The sequence below is a fragment of the Ornithodoros turicata genome, chromosome 9 (assembly GCF_037126465.1).
Source record: "Ornithodoros turicata isolate Travis chromosome 9, ASM3712646v1, whole genome shotgun sequence".
Lineage (NCBI taxonomy): Eukaryota > Metazoa > Arthropoda > Arachnida > Ixodida > Argasidae > Ornithodoros > Ornithodoros turicata.
In genome coordinates, this window is record NC_088209.1 from 21390110 (window position 1) to 21408341 (window position 18232).

At 46.4% G+C, this 18232-nt stretch overlaps 1 protein-coding gene across 3 annotated transcripts in view; it reads left to right on the forward strand.

Moving 5' to 3' along the window:
- LOC135368331 (probable G-protein coupled receptor 21) overlaps positions 1-18232 on the forward strand; it is a 74662-nt gene that overhangs the window by 40354 nt on the left and 16076 nt on the right. The window contains exon 1 of one of the 3 annotated variants that reach the window (XM_064601531.1): positions 16000-16036. The exons of the other annotated variants lie outside the window; for them this stretch is intronic. The gene's annotated coding sequence lies outside the window, so the exon portion shown is untranslated. Of the gene's footprint in view, positions 1-15999; positions 16037-18232 lie in introns of those variants that run through there. 3 annotated transcript variants of the gene reach the window in all.

Genomic DNA, 18232 nt, shown 5'->3' on the forward strand with positions numbered 1-18232 from the left:
GCAGAAGAAAGCATAAGGGAAAAGGGGGGAAATGAAAGGGGGAGACGTTACGCACTGAGAAACACTCGCTGGTTCATAATCATGCAGTCTTGTATCAACTTACATGCATCTATCGAGTCAAGATGTTGCAACAGTGTAGGTTCGGTATCTTTCGTGATTAGTAGGAAACGCTGTATGATGGCTGTGTAAGGCCTGCCTCACAATTATAGAAGTTGCATCGAAAATGCACATACTCATGCAATAATGATAGTAATAATTCGGGACTTTAGGTCGCGAGACAACTGCGATCATGAGCGTGGTCACAGTGGTCGTGTCTGTGGAATTGATTATGTGTGATTGTTGACGTACTCATGTAGATGTCATAAAATATCTCGTGCGAACATAAGTACGCAAAATATTTCGAATGTGTGAAGATATTGGTTGGAAGGTTCGGCATATATTTGCAAATATAGTCCGGTTCCGTTTCATGCAGGACTTACTTTTCTTGCGAACAAAGCGGAATTATCTTGGTCTGTATCCTCATGGATAAGGGCAGCTAGCTGGTGTCCTTTCCCGTGCAGCTTTCTAAGGATCTGGCTTCTACAGCACTTCATTCGTACAGTATTTAGGCTGTACTGCGTTTTTCACTTCCTGAATATACATGCCTTTCTGCACCGCTTCCGGTTTGTTGCCAAAACGACATCCGGTTTCACAGCAAACACGCTCTGCGCCAACCACTATGCCGATTGATACAGTTATCGCTTCTGATTTGAGGAGAGAGAGGGTGCACCTTTTCATGCCCTTTTTTCTGCACTTACACAACATAAAGTCTGATAAAGGGTGTAAAAGGGCGGTTAAAGCAATTATCATGTATCCAAATTGCTACAAAACAGGCGTACGCCCCCCTCGCTCACCAAATCAGGGGGCTTAATCGCTTCATCGTCGTTACGGTCGTTACAAACTAACGAGTGGCGGGAAATTCAAAAAGGCGGTCGGGAAATCTAAAAAGGTGGGCACGTGATAAAACACGTGCACGGCGCTCTTCGCGCGATACGTGAAGGCCGTGGTACACGCCACGCGCAATGTGTCACGTGCCCACCTTTTTGAATTTCCCACCACTCGTTATCTTGTAACGACCGTATCGACGACGAAGCGATTAAGCCCCCCGAAGCGGTAACCCTATCGTTCGTGGTATTGGTTGGCGGACAACGTGCTACGCGGTGAAGTTCTGTTTTGAGAGTCAGGTAGCAGGTAGAACTTTGCAACCTTTTAGGCACAACATATGCGACAACTATTACCTCCTAAAAGGTGTAACTGCTCCACGCTTTTCTCTAAGAGTATATAGAGGGCGACAGCAGCCCGTCCATGTAGACCTGCAGTAAGGCGCTCGACATGAAAACAAAAAGACCCTGCTTCAAGCCACGCTTTTAATGCGGAAGAAGGAAGATTCCGGGAAGCGCGAAATCGCGAGTTCACGTTTCCGTAAGATTGCATTCTGCATGTTCTGCAACACTGCTGTCTCATCGATGCCGTCCAGCTCCAGTCCCACTGATGAGCAACAGGATCCTGCAACAATAAGACTCCCACCGAACGCCTGCCACACGCTATATGTGACTGGCGCACCGAAGGATGTCTACGCAGATCCGGTCGATACTAACGCCCTCTCGCCCTAACTTCTACGAAGCCGGGAAAACAAATGCGTTTTCGCTGCCATACTGGCTTCGAGGATATGGATTCCTCCGGCTCCCTGTCATCATTGACGGTCGTCATAACACGAAGTCTGGCGTCGCAGTCATCAGATGGCCCCAGTAAGACAAAAGGAAACGCACGATACCGTTCAGCGAGGCAAAGCGCTGAACAAATTAGAATGGCGCGAGCGAGCTGGTGTACCGTGACAACCGTGACACTGTGTTGTGACTTACACAGTGTTTGATTCTCGGCTTGACTGCGGTTTTTCGTTTTCTTTCACCATTCCCCTTTTCCTTTTTGTTTCTTTTTGCTCCGCGTAGGTGTACTGGGGTAGCCAGTCCGATTTAGTCGATGACTCGCCTCTCCATTTTTTTTCTTCTATCCATCACCATCACCATCAGCTTGTGTACTGTAGAAAAAGGTATCATTTCCTTGAGTTTGAGGAAAACATAGTACAGCAACAATAAATGATGGAGAAGTGGTGATGTCATAGGATGTTTCCTAGTGGTAGCCACAGGACGCTGTACCCCACTACATATAGAGGTGGGGGTGGGGGTGGGGGGAATATACGTTTGTTTCGGAAAGGTCAGCCTGACCGAAGGTCGGCTTGCTATTCCTCAAACAAAATATATCACACAGATGAAGTAAAAACAAATATAAGATGACGAGGGCGGCGTGATGTGTAGATGACATGAAAGGTCAATTCATAGTTTGTTCACGAGGTCTGTCATATAGAGGTGCAGACTATACAAGACTCAAAACTAGACAGGCAATAATAGGCAAAATAGGCAAATGCCTATTTTGTTCGTGTGCTTCTAATAGTGCCTTTTCAATACAGGAACACGAACTGGGTGCTAGGGAATATCCTGTATCGATTTGATAGTGTCTATAAATGCTTATTCCGGCGTTAGTGCCTATTTTGGCGTAGATGCGTAAAACTCCGATTAAACATCGAAAAATGCCTATAATGGCCCTAAAGCGGTGGTGGAAACTCCGTCGTCCAGACGAAGTTGACTTCGGTCACGTCGCACGTCCTTTTGAAATTATCGATCGCTTGAAGGAAGCGAGTATCTCAAAGGGGCTGGAATGTAAGCTGAGAATTGAAAATCGCTTACGCGGTACAGTCGCCTACTCGTTCTTTTTCTTCCTTCCAGCATTGTGTTGTTCCGTGGGACGTTATTACAAAATATAGGCACGTTTCATAACGGTTTTGTTATGTTTTGTCGCAACAGATGGCTTGTCGCAACCTAGAACTCGCAGAGCTATTTCGTGTTTACATCTAGAAGAGTCTCCGGACCGTTTTAATTTTTTTTTTCCTTTTTTGTAGAGCGAATTTCAAACATGGTAAAATGCTGACGAGAGGGCGTGACGTACGAAGGTTGGTACAGGGGGGGGGGGGGAGATGTTTAATAGAATGGAAAGAAAGGAAAACAATGGAAATGTCAGCCAGGCTAATGCCGGCTTGCTATTCCAAAAAAAGAAAAACTCAAAATATGCGTGGAAAGAAAAAAAGAGAGAACAGGAAAAGTAAGGAAAAAAGAAAGGAAAACAGTTAGCACAGCATATAGGCACGACATGGCACACGAAAGCCCAGTCAGAGAGCAGACGTAATTAAGTCCCGAGTCTTTCAGGGAGCGGAGCAGGTCTGTGGTGAGGGCCCACTGGGTAGGCCGAGGGACGGGCACAAAGGAGGGGGGGTGGCCATGGACATTGTGTTGCAGCAAAGCCGCATTAGACGGTGACAGATGGCTTGCCGTTGGGGAATGTGCTGCTGGTAGGGTTGCCACCAGGCCGGTATTATACCGGCAGGGCCGGTTATTTGCTCGCTCTGCCGGTTGCCGGTAGAAAGGTGATACCGGCAGCCTTTTGCCGGTATTTGTGGCTCAACACCTTTCATAGGGGTTTTTACGGGGTTTTCCTTTCAACATTCCACTACAGCTTGAATAAATCTAGAGCACAGATCCAACTCCGTAGTCACCAGTCGTTTTCTTTGTCATTCATTATTATTATCATTGTTGTCTTGAGCGAGTACGCTCGTTCTTTCTTTCTCTCTCTCTGTATACTTTCACCCCTCACCCACTTTCCCTTTCCCGCGAACATTGCCTTCTTTCTCTCTATTCCACCTTCTCTCCCTCAGCCGGTATTTTGCATTCCGAAAGGTGGCAAACCCTAGCTGCTGGCAGTGCAGAAGATAATCAGGAATATTGGCCACCTCGCCACAGCTGGAACACAAGGGGGAGCTGGATTGGCCCATTGGATTGGTATATAGGTTCGGTACAATCCCTACATTCCCCCAGGGCGTCAGTCGTGACGTTGCCCACCTCTGTGAGGCCGGCAACGGCGGGCCCTTTCACTATAGCACCACAACCATCACAGTGCCTACAGTTTGGCGATCAGATGAAATTGCCCTCCTCGCGGGCAGTCAGGGTCATAGGTACACGAGCGAAAGTGATGTCGCGTCCAGGCGAAGCTTAGAAAGATCGGGGACTAAGAAATTTGCGCGTTAGATTAGAGTCGCCGATGCTGGAAACGTATCTCGCATATTGCCAGTCTATATGCTGCCCGCGACAAGTCCTTCTGAGGAGTGTCATGGAACCGGTGGCAATGGCTAGAAGCCTTCTGACCGTAGAAGGATGGATGAGTTTCGCATTTCGTGCGGCAAAAAGATTAGAAAAACAGTCACAACTCCCATTTACGGTATTGTTCTCGCGGATGGAATTGATTTATTCACTTTTTAGCAATTACAGTGCAATTTTAGCAATTTACAGTGCGTATAGTGCCGTTTTAGTGCGTAAATATGGATTTTTAGCGCCTTGTATAAGCGTCTAAAACAATGTTTTCTTGTTGTTGTTGTTGTTGTGTTTTTTTTTTTCGTGCCTAAAAATCCGGGGTCTACGGAAAAGGTATTCTACTGCGTGTTGCATTGACGCTCCTTATCATGATGAAATACCATGCACGACGGTAGAATGGCTATTTCGAGTCTGTTTCGTGTCTTTTCCATCGTCATTCCACTCACCTATTATTCCAGGTGCACTGAGGTATATGTTACCACAATTGTTGCGGTGAAACACCTCATCTCACCGTCATTTATGTAGCTGGTGTTATGTCTGCGAGCTGTGATACACCTTCGACAAGCACATCCACCCTACGAACCCTTCAGCGAACTTAGGCGCAGTGGCGCTTCCGCCATGGGCGTAAACAGGCGTACGCCTTTTTGTGTTACAATTATGTTCTACATAATTGTCACAAAAAGGCGTACGCCTCCTGTTTTCAACAAATCAGGGACTAGAACGATGTCATTCGAGATGATCGTTGGTTAGGAGGTGAAGTAAATGCCATTCCGTTTAATGCATTAAGTTTGCTTGTGGCTACACTCTTAAAAATGAACTTCACCTCATTGCACGCTCCTAGCCAACCACCATCTCGAATAATATCGCTATCTGACCTGATTTGTTGGAAACGGGAGGCGTACGCCTTTCTGTGACAATTATCAACAGCATAAGTGCCACAAAAAAGGCGTACGCCTCCCGTTTCCATCAAATCAGGGCAGATAACGATATCATTCGAGATGATGGTTGGCTAGGAGCGTGCTATGCGGTGAAGTTCATTTTTAAGAGTGTAGGGTAGTATACTCTTAAAAATGAACTTCCCCACATAGCACGCTCTTAGCCAACTATCATCCCGAGTGACATCGTTCTCTCCCCTGATTTGTTGAAAGCGAGAGGCGTACGCCTTTTGTGACACTTATGCAGAAATGTTAATTGTCACAAAAAGGCGTACGCCCCGTGCTTTCCACAAATCAAGAGTGATACAGGTATCACTCTGTAGCTGTACAATGGTTGGCCTCCAGCGTGCTATGTGGTGAAGCTTTGTTTTAAGAGTGTAGTACTAAAACAGGGGTTTGTAGCGCACTTTTCGAAGAATTCGCTAATAACCTTATCGATTCGTACAGCGCATGCGCGGCGCTTGAGTCGGTCGTTTCGGTCGGAGGAAATGGACGCGGTAAAACTCTCTAATTAGTTGAATATCTACGAATTCCCGTATGCGCATATAATAGGAAAAGTGTGATGATGACGATTCGCGCCGGCTGCCATGATCCTCGGCTTGCGCAGAACGCGCCAACCGACGGGTAGCATTTCAATTACTTCAAACTCGTATCCTGCCTCAACTTCCAAGCGATATAACGTGCACTCGAAAGCACAGGAGTAACGAATTACGCATGAGTGGCGCGCACAACGCTTTAAACCACACGGCGGCGAAGATGCAACACGCAATTACCAGGGCGGAGGGGGGTATCCCATAACTGTGTCTCTTAGCGGATCGCGGTCTGGTTAACAGCATTTTGGCTCATGTAGACAGCGCCAATGTGGCCGGTGAGCCAACTAAGTGTGGCACAGCTTTCGCTTGGCAACTTTCAGGCCTGGTTTAATACATGGAGGTCTATGAGTTGAGCCAATGTCGCCAGGTCCCCTCTGCTTCTCTACAAAATGAGCCTTCTCCACTCGCCGAAATGCCCTACTTGCGCTGTTGAAGCTGATATTTCACATCGTCGCCTCGACTACCTCTAGCCAGGCTCTGATACACGTATATACACATATAGCGTCTGATAAAGGGTGTAAAAGGGTGGTAAAAGAAACTATATATATTCAAGTTATTATATTATATATATTATATTATATTATATTATATATATATATCAAATCATATATTCAAATTACTACAAAAAGGCGTACGCCCCCCTCGCTTATCAAATCAGAAGCGTTAACCCTATCATTCGTGGCAGAGAGTGAGGTAGCAGGTAAAAATTTGCAACCTTTTAGGTACAACATATGCGACAACAATTACCTCCTAAAAGGTGGAACTGCTTCACCCTTTTTTCTAAGAGTGGGCGAGCCTTTTCATCATCATCACCACCACCACCACCTCATACAAATTACCCTCATCTTTTAAAAAATCTCATTTGTCTTTAATCTATCTCATCATTCTTTCACTTCTTGTTAGCGTACGCTTTATTTCCTAATTCTTTTCTTTTTCTTTTTTTTTTCGGATAGCAAGCCGACATACCGTTTAGCTGACCTTTCCTCCTTTTTTATTCGTTCTAATAAATATACCCCTCTCTCCTGTCGCAATTCAAAATCCTTAAATGCGATCTTTAATTACGTAGCGGTCGTACAATACTTCCGCTTAGTAGACCAAAGACGAATGACGCACCAACAACACGCTACCATGTCTCCCTCCATCCTCATTGTCAATCACTTAGACCTATACACGGCAGAGAGGAAACCTCAGATATCGACCTGTCAGAATGCATGTGGAACATCGTAATGACGATGGCATAACCAATTTTTCACGCCCCTCGGATAGAAGATCGATAAGCTACGATGAAGCGCCGTTTCGTGAGACTCCGGCTGCCTTTCGCCTCGCTCCGAATATTCAATTTAACGGCGAGGCTCCCGAGAGCGAAGCCTCCATCGTCCTCGGAGTGTTTTAGAATGCATCGCGTGAATTTAAATTGACTCCTCGGGTATTCTAACCTCGATACATAAACACGCCATCGCCCGGAGGAGCGCGTGTCTCCGTCCAATCTTTAGGAAGGGGGGGGGGGGATTACAGAATTATTAATTCCCCGCTCAAGTATGCAGCGGATCGAAAAGCAGTGAATGTTCTTGCGAGGCGTAAACGGCATTAATTCACGTTGCGGCATATAAATATATAACTTTAAGTATAAACGAGATGATATGCGGATAACAGTAGGGGGGAAAGTAACAAAGAAATATTTCGTATACACTCTAAAAACAGAACTTCACCGCATAGCACGCTCCGCGCAAACCATTGCCACGAGCGATACGGTTATCGCTTCGCTAGGTTAGGTTATCGCTACACTCTTAAAAATGAACTTCACCGCATAGCACACTCCTAGCCAACCATTATCTCGAATGATATCGTTATCTGCCCTGATTTGTTGAAAACGGGAGGTGTACGCCTTTTTCGTGACACTTATGCTGTTCATAATTGTCACAGAAAAGCCGTACGCCTTCCGTTTTCGACAAATCAGGGCAGGTAACGATATCATTCGAGATAATGGTTGGCTAGGAGCGTGCTATGCGGTGAAGTTCATTTTTAAGAGTGTAGGGTTATAGCGACTGGGTTATAGCGATATTGTTATCGAGGAGAGAGGGAGGCGTACGCCTCTCTGTGTCAATTAGCATATATCCAAATTGACACAAAAAGGCGTACGCCCCGCTCTCTCTTCGAATCAGAAGCGATAACCCTATCATTCGTGGCAATGGTTGGCGCAGAGCGTGCTATGCGGTGAAGTTCAGGTTTTAGAGTATACAGGATGAACTTTTTAAATGGGAGTAGTGCCCTGAGGACGGAAAAGCATCCTCGGCTAAACGCTCGTTTGGCACAATACTTCGTATTACTAAGTCTTTTTAAAACAAGTGTTTGTAAATGCTCAAACGCCGCCATATACCAGCACTGGACACCTGTTTGGGCCTTTTTGGGCCTCATCAGCAGTGCGCAGGCAGCCAACGTTTGAGTAGGTTACCTTCTGACCCGCCCACACAGCTCTACTTTATAGGTGTTTGGTGAGATCACAACATAGTTCGCTTGTGTCATCGCGATCCAGCTGATCCTGCCATTACAACCCGTTGCCAGTTCCATTGCCAGTTTCATGCGCCACTCCACGTTGTAGAACGACAAATTTTGTTTTATGTTAGCCAGGTACGTACTTTTTTTTTTCACCTACGGCTAGATCACAGCTTGCATTTATCCATATTACAACACGAGATATCGATATTTTTATGAAGACACGAGACTGCAGATGCGTTGTACATATTGCATTATCAGGCATTTTGACTTGACCTTCTGTAACTTTTCGTGCGCTTTGTTATGTTGTTTGCTTTCGTTGTGTAGAGTGCACCACATATTCAAGTTTTGGCTGTTTGTGTGTACTCACTGACAAATAGGCAAATAATAATTAATAAATTTGAATGCCTACGTTGCGACAGTAGCTCCACCTTCTTCGGATCATGAAGATGGCGTCCATAGGCATCATAATGCAGAGTTCTAACGTCTCGGCGACCTTAGCTATACTTTTGCATCTGAGAGCGCGACTCACAAAAAGAAGAACAGCAACAACCAAGAAACAAATAAATAAAACAAAATAAAAATGAAAACATATACGCAGTGACTCCGAGGCTACTGTTACTGTTTTTATGAGACTTCCGCCAAAAATCTAACTGTCATTTATATCAACCTTTCCTCCGGTCCCCTTGACTTCGTAGTAACGACAGGGCAGGCGTCCAACACGAACGAAACCAACTGAATGTTGTTAGCTGTCGCATGTCCACGAGACAAGGCGCCAGCGCGCCCCGATTGCAGCACGTGTTGAACGTGATATTTTTTTTTATATTTCGCGAACTTTCCTTTTAGCACCCACCCTGCCTCTCCCCTAATAGAAGCCACACAAAGCGTATCGCGTTGAAACACTTCGGTCGGAGGTTTCTGAAGCTGCGCTACAACTTTCCAATTGATGCCTCGGCCCTCAAACCGGTCCTTTAAAAGTTACTTATTTGTCTTACCGAATTAACTGATTAATTAGGCACAATGAAAAAGTGTTGGCGACTATGGTGCCACAACCACAAACAAGATTCAGTTAGTTTTTGAAACATTGAAATCATTTGAAATCTTGGTACATGTTATACCCTGCATGAAGAACCTCGACATACTTAACGGTTGCCTAAGGTGAAATACAGTACCCCTTCGATATAACACAATCGTTTTTTTTTTTTTTTTTTTCATTATCGACTTATTCGAAGCCTCCAGTTGCGTCGACAGAATTGTACGTGCGTTTCGAAACCGAAAGGCAAGCCGGCGGAAACCCGTACGTCCCAATCCAACTAACGTTTCTTTTCTTTCTCTCTCTCTTTCTCACTCTCTTTGTCCATAAAAATAAAATGAAAAATACTGCCAAGGCGCAGGCCACCGAGGTTCCCCTTGCTTGCTTCCACTACTTCAATACTGTATTTGAGACTTCTGAAGCTGCCGTCATTGCTTTCATGGCACTTCCGCTTGTATCGAATTGCTTCGCATATGTCGAATTTTTTACCGGGCTCCTTGACTTCGTTGCAACGAGAGTTTACTTATGTCCAAACGCATTTTCACATGTCGTTTCAAGCGACCTAGAATCTATGCATAGAGAGAGACGGCTTCCTTCGTTACCATGGTTCCACGCATCTTAATGAACGCTTCCTGCGCAATAAATCATCATGCACCCGACTCGACTCTGATTCTGATTATCATACTTCCGAACGTCTTTTCTTCGAGGCACTTCGAGAAGTTGTTGCTGTTTTCAATAAATGAGCGACTCATTCTCGCCTCCAATGGGTCCTTTATCCCATCACGAGTAAGAAATATTCTCTGAGGCCCACACAACTTGACGCTCGCTCAAAAGTTGTGCTTATGTCAGCGCTATAGTCGATATGGATGACTGGCCAGCCAACGTTGCCATCAGCGTTGCTCTTTCCTCCTCCACTTGCCGGAATGCTGCGCTTGCATCGTCTAACGAAATTTCCGTGCTGCTGGGAAGTTGGCGCCTAACGTGTGACGAGTTTATAAATGCGTCGTTTCGCAAGAGGAACCGCTGGAATGAAATATATTTTTTTTCGTTCCTATTTTCATGGGTGTGTGAATTATGTTGTGCCATGGAAAGAGGCACACACATTGTTGTGTACCTTTCGTGTACGCACACTTTAAACAGGCTATGAACTCTACACCCTAAAAACAGGTGGTGGTGGTGGTAAACCGGTTTGCCTAAAAACAGAACTTCACCGCATAGCACGTAGTGCGCCAATCATTGCTGCGAACGATAGGGTTATCGCTTCTGATTCGAAGAGAGAGGGGGCGTACGCCTTTTTATGTCATTTTTCATATGTCGAAATTGCCACAAAAAGGCGTAAGCCCACCTCTCTCTTCGGATCAGAAGCGATAACCATGTCGGCAATGGTTGGCGCACAGCGTGCTATGCGGTGAAGTTCTGTTTTTAGAGTGTACCAAGCTAGCCCGCAGACTGTTGGCTGTGACACCATTTGTATAGATGAATCTGATAGGTCCGTATCTTCACCACATATAGACCACTTGCACTCCTACGTCATCGATTACGTTTCGCCGCCGCGCAAAGCATGCTGGTGGGCACCTATCAACCTTATCAGCCTTTTCGGCCTATCAGCAGACGCGTTTTCCGCTTCTTGCCAACCAGAGCAAAATATACCCTCGAACCGGTCTTCTCGGGACGCCACATGTTTGTAAACAGAAAGTGTTCTATAGAACGCTGCTTGCCAACCATCATCCCCAATGACAACGTTCTCGTCCCTGATTTGCTAGCCTGCTAGCAGCGTTCTGTATGTGGTGAAGTTCGTTTTTAACAACGGCGAACCGATCCTGCCATTAGCCCCCCACCCCCCACCCCACCCCTTGTTTTTAAGAATGTAGAGCAGAACGTTGCGTGTACCTCCGCGTTGGCGTCTGATTTGGGGCTACAATTCTTCAACTGACGCAATAATGGCTAGAGGTATCTGGATGGCGGTACGTCTACTCGCCCGTATCCGAAAAAAAGGTGCGTTTTTGTATTAACGCTGCACATGAAGAAGAAGTATTGAACAAGAAATTGTAAATTGAATTACGAAGCGTAGAAGAACAATATTACACCTATATTACACCCGTAACTAAATACCTTTTGTTCCCTTTAGGAACAAAAGAGAGAGAGAGAGAGTAATTTTAGTCATCTTGGGGACTATATGCATTGGCACAACCATTAGACAGTTTCGGGCATTATGTGCCTGAGACTTTCTGCGAGTTTCCGGACTTGTTGCAGTGGCGGGAACAAAATTTCAGTATCAGAGACTAAAATTTTGAGTAATTGCAGTCTACACACTTAACAGAGACCTTCACCGCGTAACACGCTATCGACACCGTTCTCTTATTGATTTGTTGAAGACTGGACGTGTACATCTTTTTGCGACACTATAGTGTAGTTATCTGAACTGTCACAAAAACGCGTACGCCCTGCACGTTCCACAAATAAGGAGCCGTAAGAGTACCATTCTGCGCAATGTGTGGCCCTTCAGCGTGTTATATGGCGTACTTCTGCTTCGAGAGGTCAACTACGGGCACGCCAGAATCGTCACAACCATCACCACACCACCATCTGTTTTACGAGCGTAGCAGGGGACTCCAACACGCGGCCCGCGGGGCTCCCGCAACGAAAGAGAGAGAGAGAGACAAAAAAAAAGAAGCTAGTCGTAGCTAGTAGAGTAGGCCTGTGGAAAGCCCTTTAGTTCTTGGATAACGTCGAGTTGAGTAAGTTGAGTTGATAAGAAAAAAAAATGAGAAATACACAACACAACAATACAGACCTTCACACATGTAGGGTGCCGACGGGTCGGAAGAAGAAGAAGAAGCGAAGAAGAGGTTAGTTAGACGAAGAATAAAACGAAGGTTCTTGTGTTGGGCATACTACAACACACACTTCATACGGGAGCGCTCTTCACTCTACAATACACGGCTGGAGCTCCACCGCGGCCACCCAACGCTTCCTCGGAAGGACCGAGCGGTCGAAGGTCGTCCTATACCTATAGTTTCGGAATTCGCAGGCGTCAAAGCGTCTCTTCCATAATCACGTGTCGAACTATCATGCCTCCGGTGGACGTCGGTTTGCGCTCTTCAGTGTTTCCATGTCTTGGCGACCAACTACAAAAAACACAGGGAGCACGGCCTGCTCGAAGCCACATCTGAAGCAGACGGTAGAGGAGGAGAAGCGCACCTTACAAGGGCATAGGGAGGTAAAGTATCTATTCGCGGATATAAAAAAACGTACAAGATTATCTGGTGTGCCAGAAAACTGTTGCTGTTCCGAAAGGGTACAATCTCCGACGTCATTACGAAGCGCTTCACAAAGGACAGTACGCGAAATTTACTGGAAAGATCGGTGAAGAAAAGGTGATGCGACTCAAAATGGCAGCCACAAGACAAAAGCACATTTTTCGTAAGATTAACAGAGAAAGTGAGGTCGCCGTAGAAGCAAGCTTCGCTCTATCGACAGTTGATCGCAAAAGCGTCAAAACCCTTCACAGAAGGTCCTTTTATCAAGAACTGTCGCATTCGTGCAGCTGAAATTGTGTGCCCAACCGCAAAAGATTCTTTTGAGAAGATTAGCCTTTCTGCAAATACTGTCGCTAGGCGGGTTGAGGACATGGGTGCGGATTTGGAAATGCAGCTGCGCGATATTTCGAAGAATTTTTGTGCATATTCCTTAGCACTCGACGAATCCACGGACATAAATGATATTGCTCAGTGTGTGCTGTTCATCCGCGGTGTCACGCACGACTTCGATATATACGGGGAACTGTTCGATCTGCTTCCCCTGAAAGGGACAACGACGGGGAGTGACCTGTGGAGCGCGGTAAAAGGAAGCATCGAAGCAGCAGGTCTCAAGTGGGAGAATCTCGCGTCAGTAGCGACTAATGGAGCTCCTCTCCACTCTGCTTTGATTACCGGAATCCTCATCTCCATCATCATCTCTCATTACCTACAAATGGCGCTGTGGTAGCGCCCAGCCTGCTGGCCGGCATCAGCCCCATGTCATCATCGTATCTTTATGTGTGTGTGTGTGGAGCTCCTTCAATGGTTGGTCGCAATCTGGGTCCGGTAGCCTGCCTTAAAGAAACACTTGCAGAGGATGGCGTGCCCACGAACCTTCCAGCAATTCACTGTATCCTACACCAAGAGGCATTGTGCTGCCGCGTAGTTAAGTTTAAGTACGTCATGGACGTTGTCACCAAGACCGTTAACTTCATTTGGTCGAGAAGCTCGAATTATCGTCTGTTTGCCGATTTCCTTCAAAACTTGGATACCACGTACAAAGACCTGCCTTATCATACAGAGGTCTCAGTAGGGGGAATAAAGTACTGAAACGTTTCTTCGATCTTCGAGATGAAATCAAGGAATTTTTTCACAACCTGAAGAAATTTCTTCGCACGCGAACTCGCGCGTTCGCTATATACGCTAAATCTCTGTTCAGTGACGAACATGTAACAGCCCCGGAAGAGAGAGAGAGAGGGGGGGGGGGGGGGGTGACGTGGGCTCCGGAAGAGCTCTCTTCCAATCATGCTGTAGTGAAACAAATAATAACGGTGGCAGTGCCCCGACCTGGGCTTTCAGACTGCAACTGACCCGAGAGATGACAGTGCGGCAACCTACGCGGACGACCCGAAAAGCTTCTCCTATACGTGATGCGAATGGCTGCTAGGGTCGATTCGTTCTGATTAGACGGGGAAGTCCGGTAGCTCCGGAAAGGCCGTACATATCATTCTTGTTGCTCCGTGGGGACCCAACTGCCGCCATTATACGAGGGTATAAGGGCGTTCGCTCAAACAGAGGATACGTGAGCCACGATACGCTGCAAACATGGGTCATTTATCCTCAGATACACAGCCACGCTTTTTTGTTTCCTATCTTCTACTTTTTACGTATCTCTTTCCCACAGGAATAAAAAAAGGTGTATACGAATGAAGAGGCAATAGTGAAAGAAGGCAGCTCCAAAAAGTCACATTGAGGGTGACTTCGGGTATTTTTCAATCCTTTAGTTATAGCTTGCAAAATCACACACCAGGAGTAGGAAAAGAAATAACAGAGTGCGACACTCTGCCTAACTAATACCAACGGCATGGCCGAGCGGGTTAGCCCAGTCAACACCGACTGTTGGTGGAACGTAGAATCTACGTTGTCTAATGTTGACTAATGCTGATCAATGTTGAATGTAAGGGGTCCCGCTCACTGGTCGTAGCCAAGGTCCGTGCTGAAGACTGGGAGGTGGTGGGTTCGAATCCTACCACCGGCTGTGCTGTCTCAGGTTTTCCCTGGGTTTTCCGGAGTCTTTCCGGACGAATTTCGTCACAGTTCCCCCTGAAGTCAGCCCAGAACGCATACTAACCCCACCTGTCCTCCACTCCTTCATGCTATCCTCTCCACATCTGTCCACGTCTGTACGCTGTTCATAGCCACAGTTGCTTCGCGGCGCTAACACGGGAGAAAAAAAAACTAACTCATTAACCCTTTCTCACAAATTATACAAATATTTCTCCTGCCCTTTAGGAGTATGCGTGTCATCCTTCAAAAGCTGCAAATTCTTTTCTTCTGGTTTCTTTCTTTTAATCCGTTTCCTTCCTTCTTTTCGTTGTAACCGATAAACACGACATAGTTTAGCTGGTTTCCCGGGCATCAAACCAGACAACTCATTTTCAGCATTCTCGTAACAAACGAGCCCGTACTTAAAATCAATTTAGGATCAATACAGCGTAGCTGGCTTCGTATGAAGGTCCTCCTGGGGGCATCTTAACGCCAGCGTTCAGAAAAAGGAAAGCTCAAGCTGTGTTCGAAGAACATCCCTTATCTCTGTAACAACGTGGTAACGCTGTAAACGTTGATGATTCGGCCTCGTCTGCCAGTAGCTATTGCCCAGAAGGTGTAGCCTCTGTGTTTATCTCAAGAAAACGATTCAGGTTGTACAGCTCGCATGAGAGTTAAGTTGAACGCCATTCCGGCCTGCAGATTCTGGTGGTGCTTAGTAGAAATAACGGGCGGAGGGGTTGTTTGGGTCATCTTTTTACAGTTAGAGGGATGACGCCTCTCTGATGACCTCTTTTCTGTCGAAGAGCCGTTCACTCTTAAAAATGAACTTCACCACATAGCACGCTCCTAGCCAACCATCATCCCAAATGACAACGTTCTCGCCCCTGATTTGTTGAAAATGGGAGGAGGAGCCTATTTTGTGCCATTATGCACGGCACAAAATAGGCTCCTCCTCCCGTTTTCAACAAATCTAGGCCTTTTCTTCTTTCCTCCATACCAGGAAATGACCACCGAAATTCGCCATAGCCCATTGCTGGCAACCGGGACCCGGTTCGAAACCACAACCTTCCAATTAGCAGGCTGACGCGCCACCAACTGATTAACCAAGGCCACTGCCGAATGTTGCGCTTTAATTCGCAACGCGAAGAGGACAAAAAAAAACTGTCTAAAAGGCAGGAGCTGGAGTGGAATAAGGAAGTCGACTCAACGCCTGCGATGCTATCTGGGAACGATAGGGAAGTGTACATTTTCCTTCTCTTTTGTTTCGCCCAAGTCCAAATTGTGGTCCCGGGGTCCTACCGATCGCCGACGAGTGCCGAAACGCCCAAGGAATATAGATGAGGTCCCGCGCAGCTGCATAGAACACTTCCCCAGAGAGATTCACTTTTTCCCAGCCAGCCAATCTTGCAGTACGTGATCGCGGTGCCAGCTCAACAGTGGCCGTCGCGGAGGTTCGGTATGTCGCTTCACGCTTTGCTTTACGCAGCTTTTGTGTTTCACTCTTGAGGGAAATGGTGAGGGCTTCAGTATAGTATATATGTGCAGGATACGTTTCAGTTCTTGATGGCTTGATGAAACTGCCCCAGTTTTGTTTTTTGTTTGTTTGAGAGTGTGGGGCAGTGAGCGGTATTCTGCTAGATTAGAGGATACGATTAAGAGAACAAAAATATGGCTGTATTTTCCCGAAGTTGTGCTCTCTAAATGTCTTCCGTTTAAGCGAATCGGCGAGTTTTCCTTTTTTTATCTTGTGATGCGTGGATACGAAGAGGCGTCTATAAGCGGTGTTCTGGCAGGATTGCGTACACTCTAAAAAGGTAACTTCACCGCACAGCACGCTCCTAGCCAAACCATCGCCTCGAATGAAATCGTTCTCCCTCGATTTGTTGAAAACTGGAGGCGCACGCCTTTTGGTCACACTTATGCAGTTACGTTAACTGTGGCAAAAGGGGCGTACGTCCCACGCTACGTCACACGTACGTCACACGGAATCATTCTGTGCAATGTTTGGCGCAGAGCCTACTCATTACGTGACCAAGTTCTATCTTTAGAGTGCACGACCGACAACCAGTTCGAACCACTACTACGTATATTACTTCGAAAACGTTTCACTTACACGGCCTTGTAAGCTGACGTCGACTATCGATGTCGTGTCACCGTTGTGGAAATTCAAGGGCGCGATTCCTTCACGTTGCACAAAATTCTTGCGACACACTCACTGGACACAATTCTCCAGAGCGTCAGGACAGTACTGGACGTTACCACAGCTCGTGACTGTGCGTCGCTCAGCGATTCTGGGAACTTATTGAACGGTTTCACATCTTTTTGCCGTCCAAGGCGGCACAATTGGGGTGTGCTCGTGGATGGACAAAGCAGGATGCACTTCATAAATGCGATATTGTTATCAATCAGCTCTATATAGCCTGGATGATGGCACGCGTGTAGTCTTCTTTGTCGCGGACGGTGTGCGAATTTATTTGCACTCTTGTTGAGTTTTGTTGTTGTCTTGATGAGCGTGTGGAATGAAAATGGTCCAAACCCCGCGGGTAGACATCCTTTATTCCGAAGACAAGAGAGACGCCAGAGTAGTACCATAGTCAAACGACAAACTTAAGGCTGTTAGCGGAACGGCCGTAACTTCACCTGTAGCCCAACCATCATTTCGAATGATATCGTTTTTTCTGCCCTGATATGTTGAAAACAGAAGGCGTAGGCCTCCTGTTTTGTACGAATCCGCTATACTCTTAAAAATTAACTTCACCGCATAGCACCCTCCTGGCCAACCATCATCTCGAGTGATATCGTTATCTGCCCTGATTTGTTGAAAACGGGAGGCGTACGCCTTTTCTGTGACACTTATGAGCAGCATAATTGTCACAGAAAAGGCGTACGCCTCCCGTTTTCAACAAATCAGGGCAGATAACGATATCGTTCGAGATGATGGTTGGCTAGGAGCGTGTTATGCGGTGAAGTTCATTTTTACAAGTGTAAGTCGAAGAAGTAGGTCGAGTTCACTCTTTCTTCGACCTGGCAGATGGCACCGCACCACCCTTTCGGAGCGCAACAGATAGATATGTTCATTTTCACCTGTTTGCACTTTGTACCTCATTTTGCGACATCCACGCAGTCTGTAAATACACCGTAAAGAAAACCGAAAAAGTACCGGTTCAACTGACTGGTTACCGGTAACCACAAATATTAAAACGTCGAATCCCGTAACCGTAACCGCTTTCAGAGACTGACACTGAACCGTAACCGAACCGATATTTGTTTCGTTTTCAGTCCCTAGTGCCGGCACCCCCGCGCTTCGCATTTAAAACATCCCGCATATCTTACCAATTCCCTCCTTTAGAAAGCTTTAAAAGGCTGGAGAAACATAATTTATGTTAATTGTCATAAAAAGGCGGACGCACTGCGCCTTCCACAACTTGTCGCTATCCCATAACGCGCGTTAAATGCATCACCTTGGCTCGTCATTCGCCACGAGCTCTTGCGCGAGCCTACCAAAGCGGCTTTGAAGTGCGCGAACATTAAATATAACGATCACGACTGCTATGTGAAAGTTCAAGATCGGATCCGGAGTGATAATGCTACACTCTTAAAAATGAGTTTCACCACACAGCACGCTCCTAAGCCAACCATCATCCCGAATGAC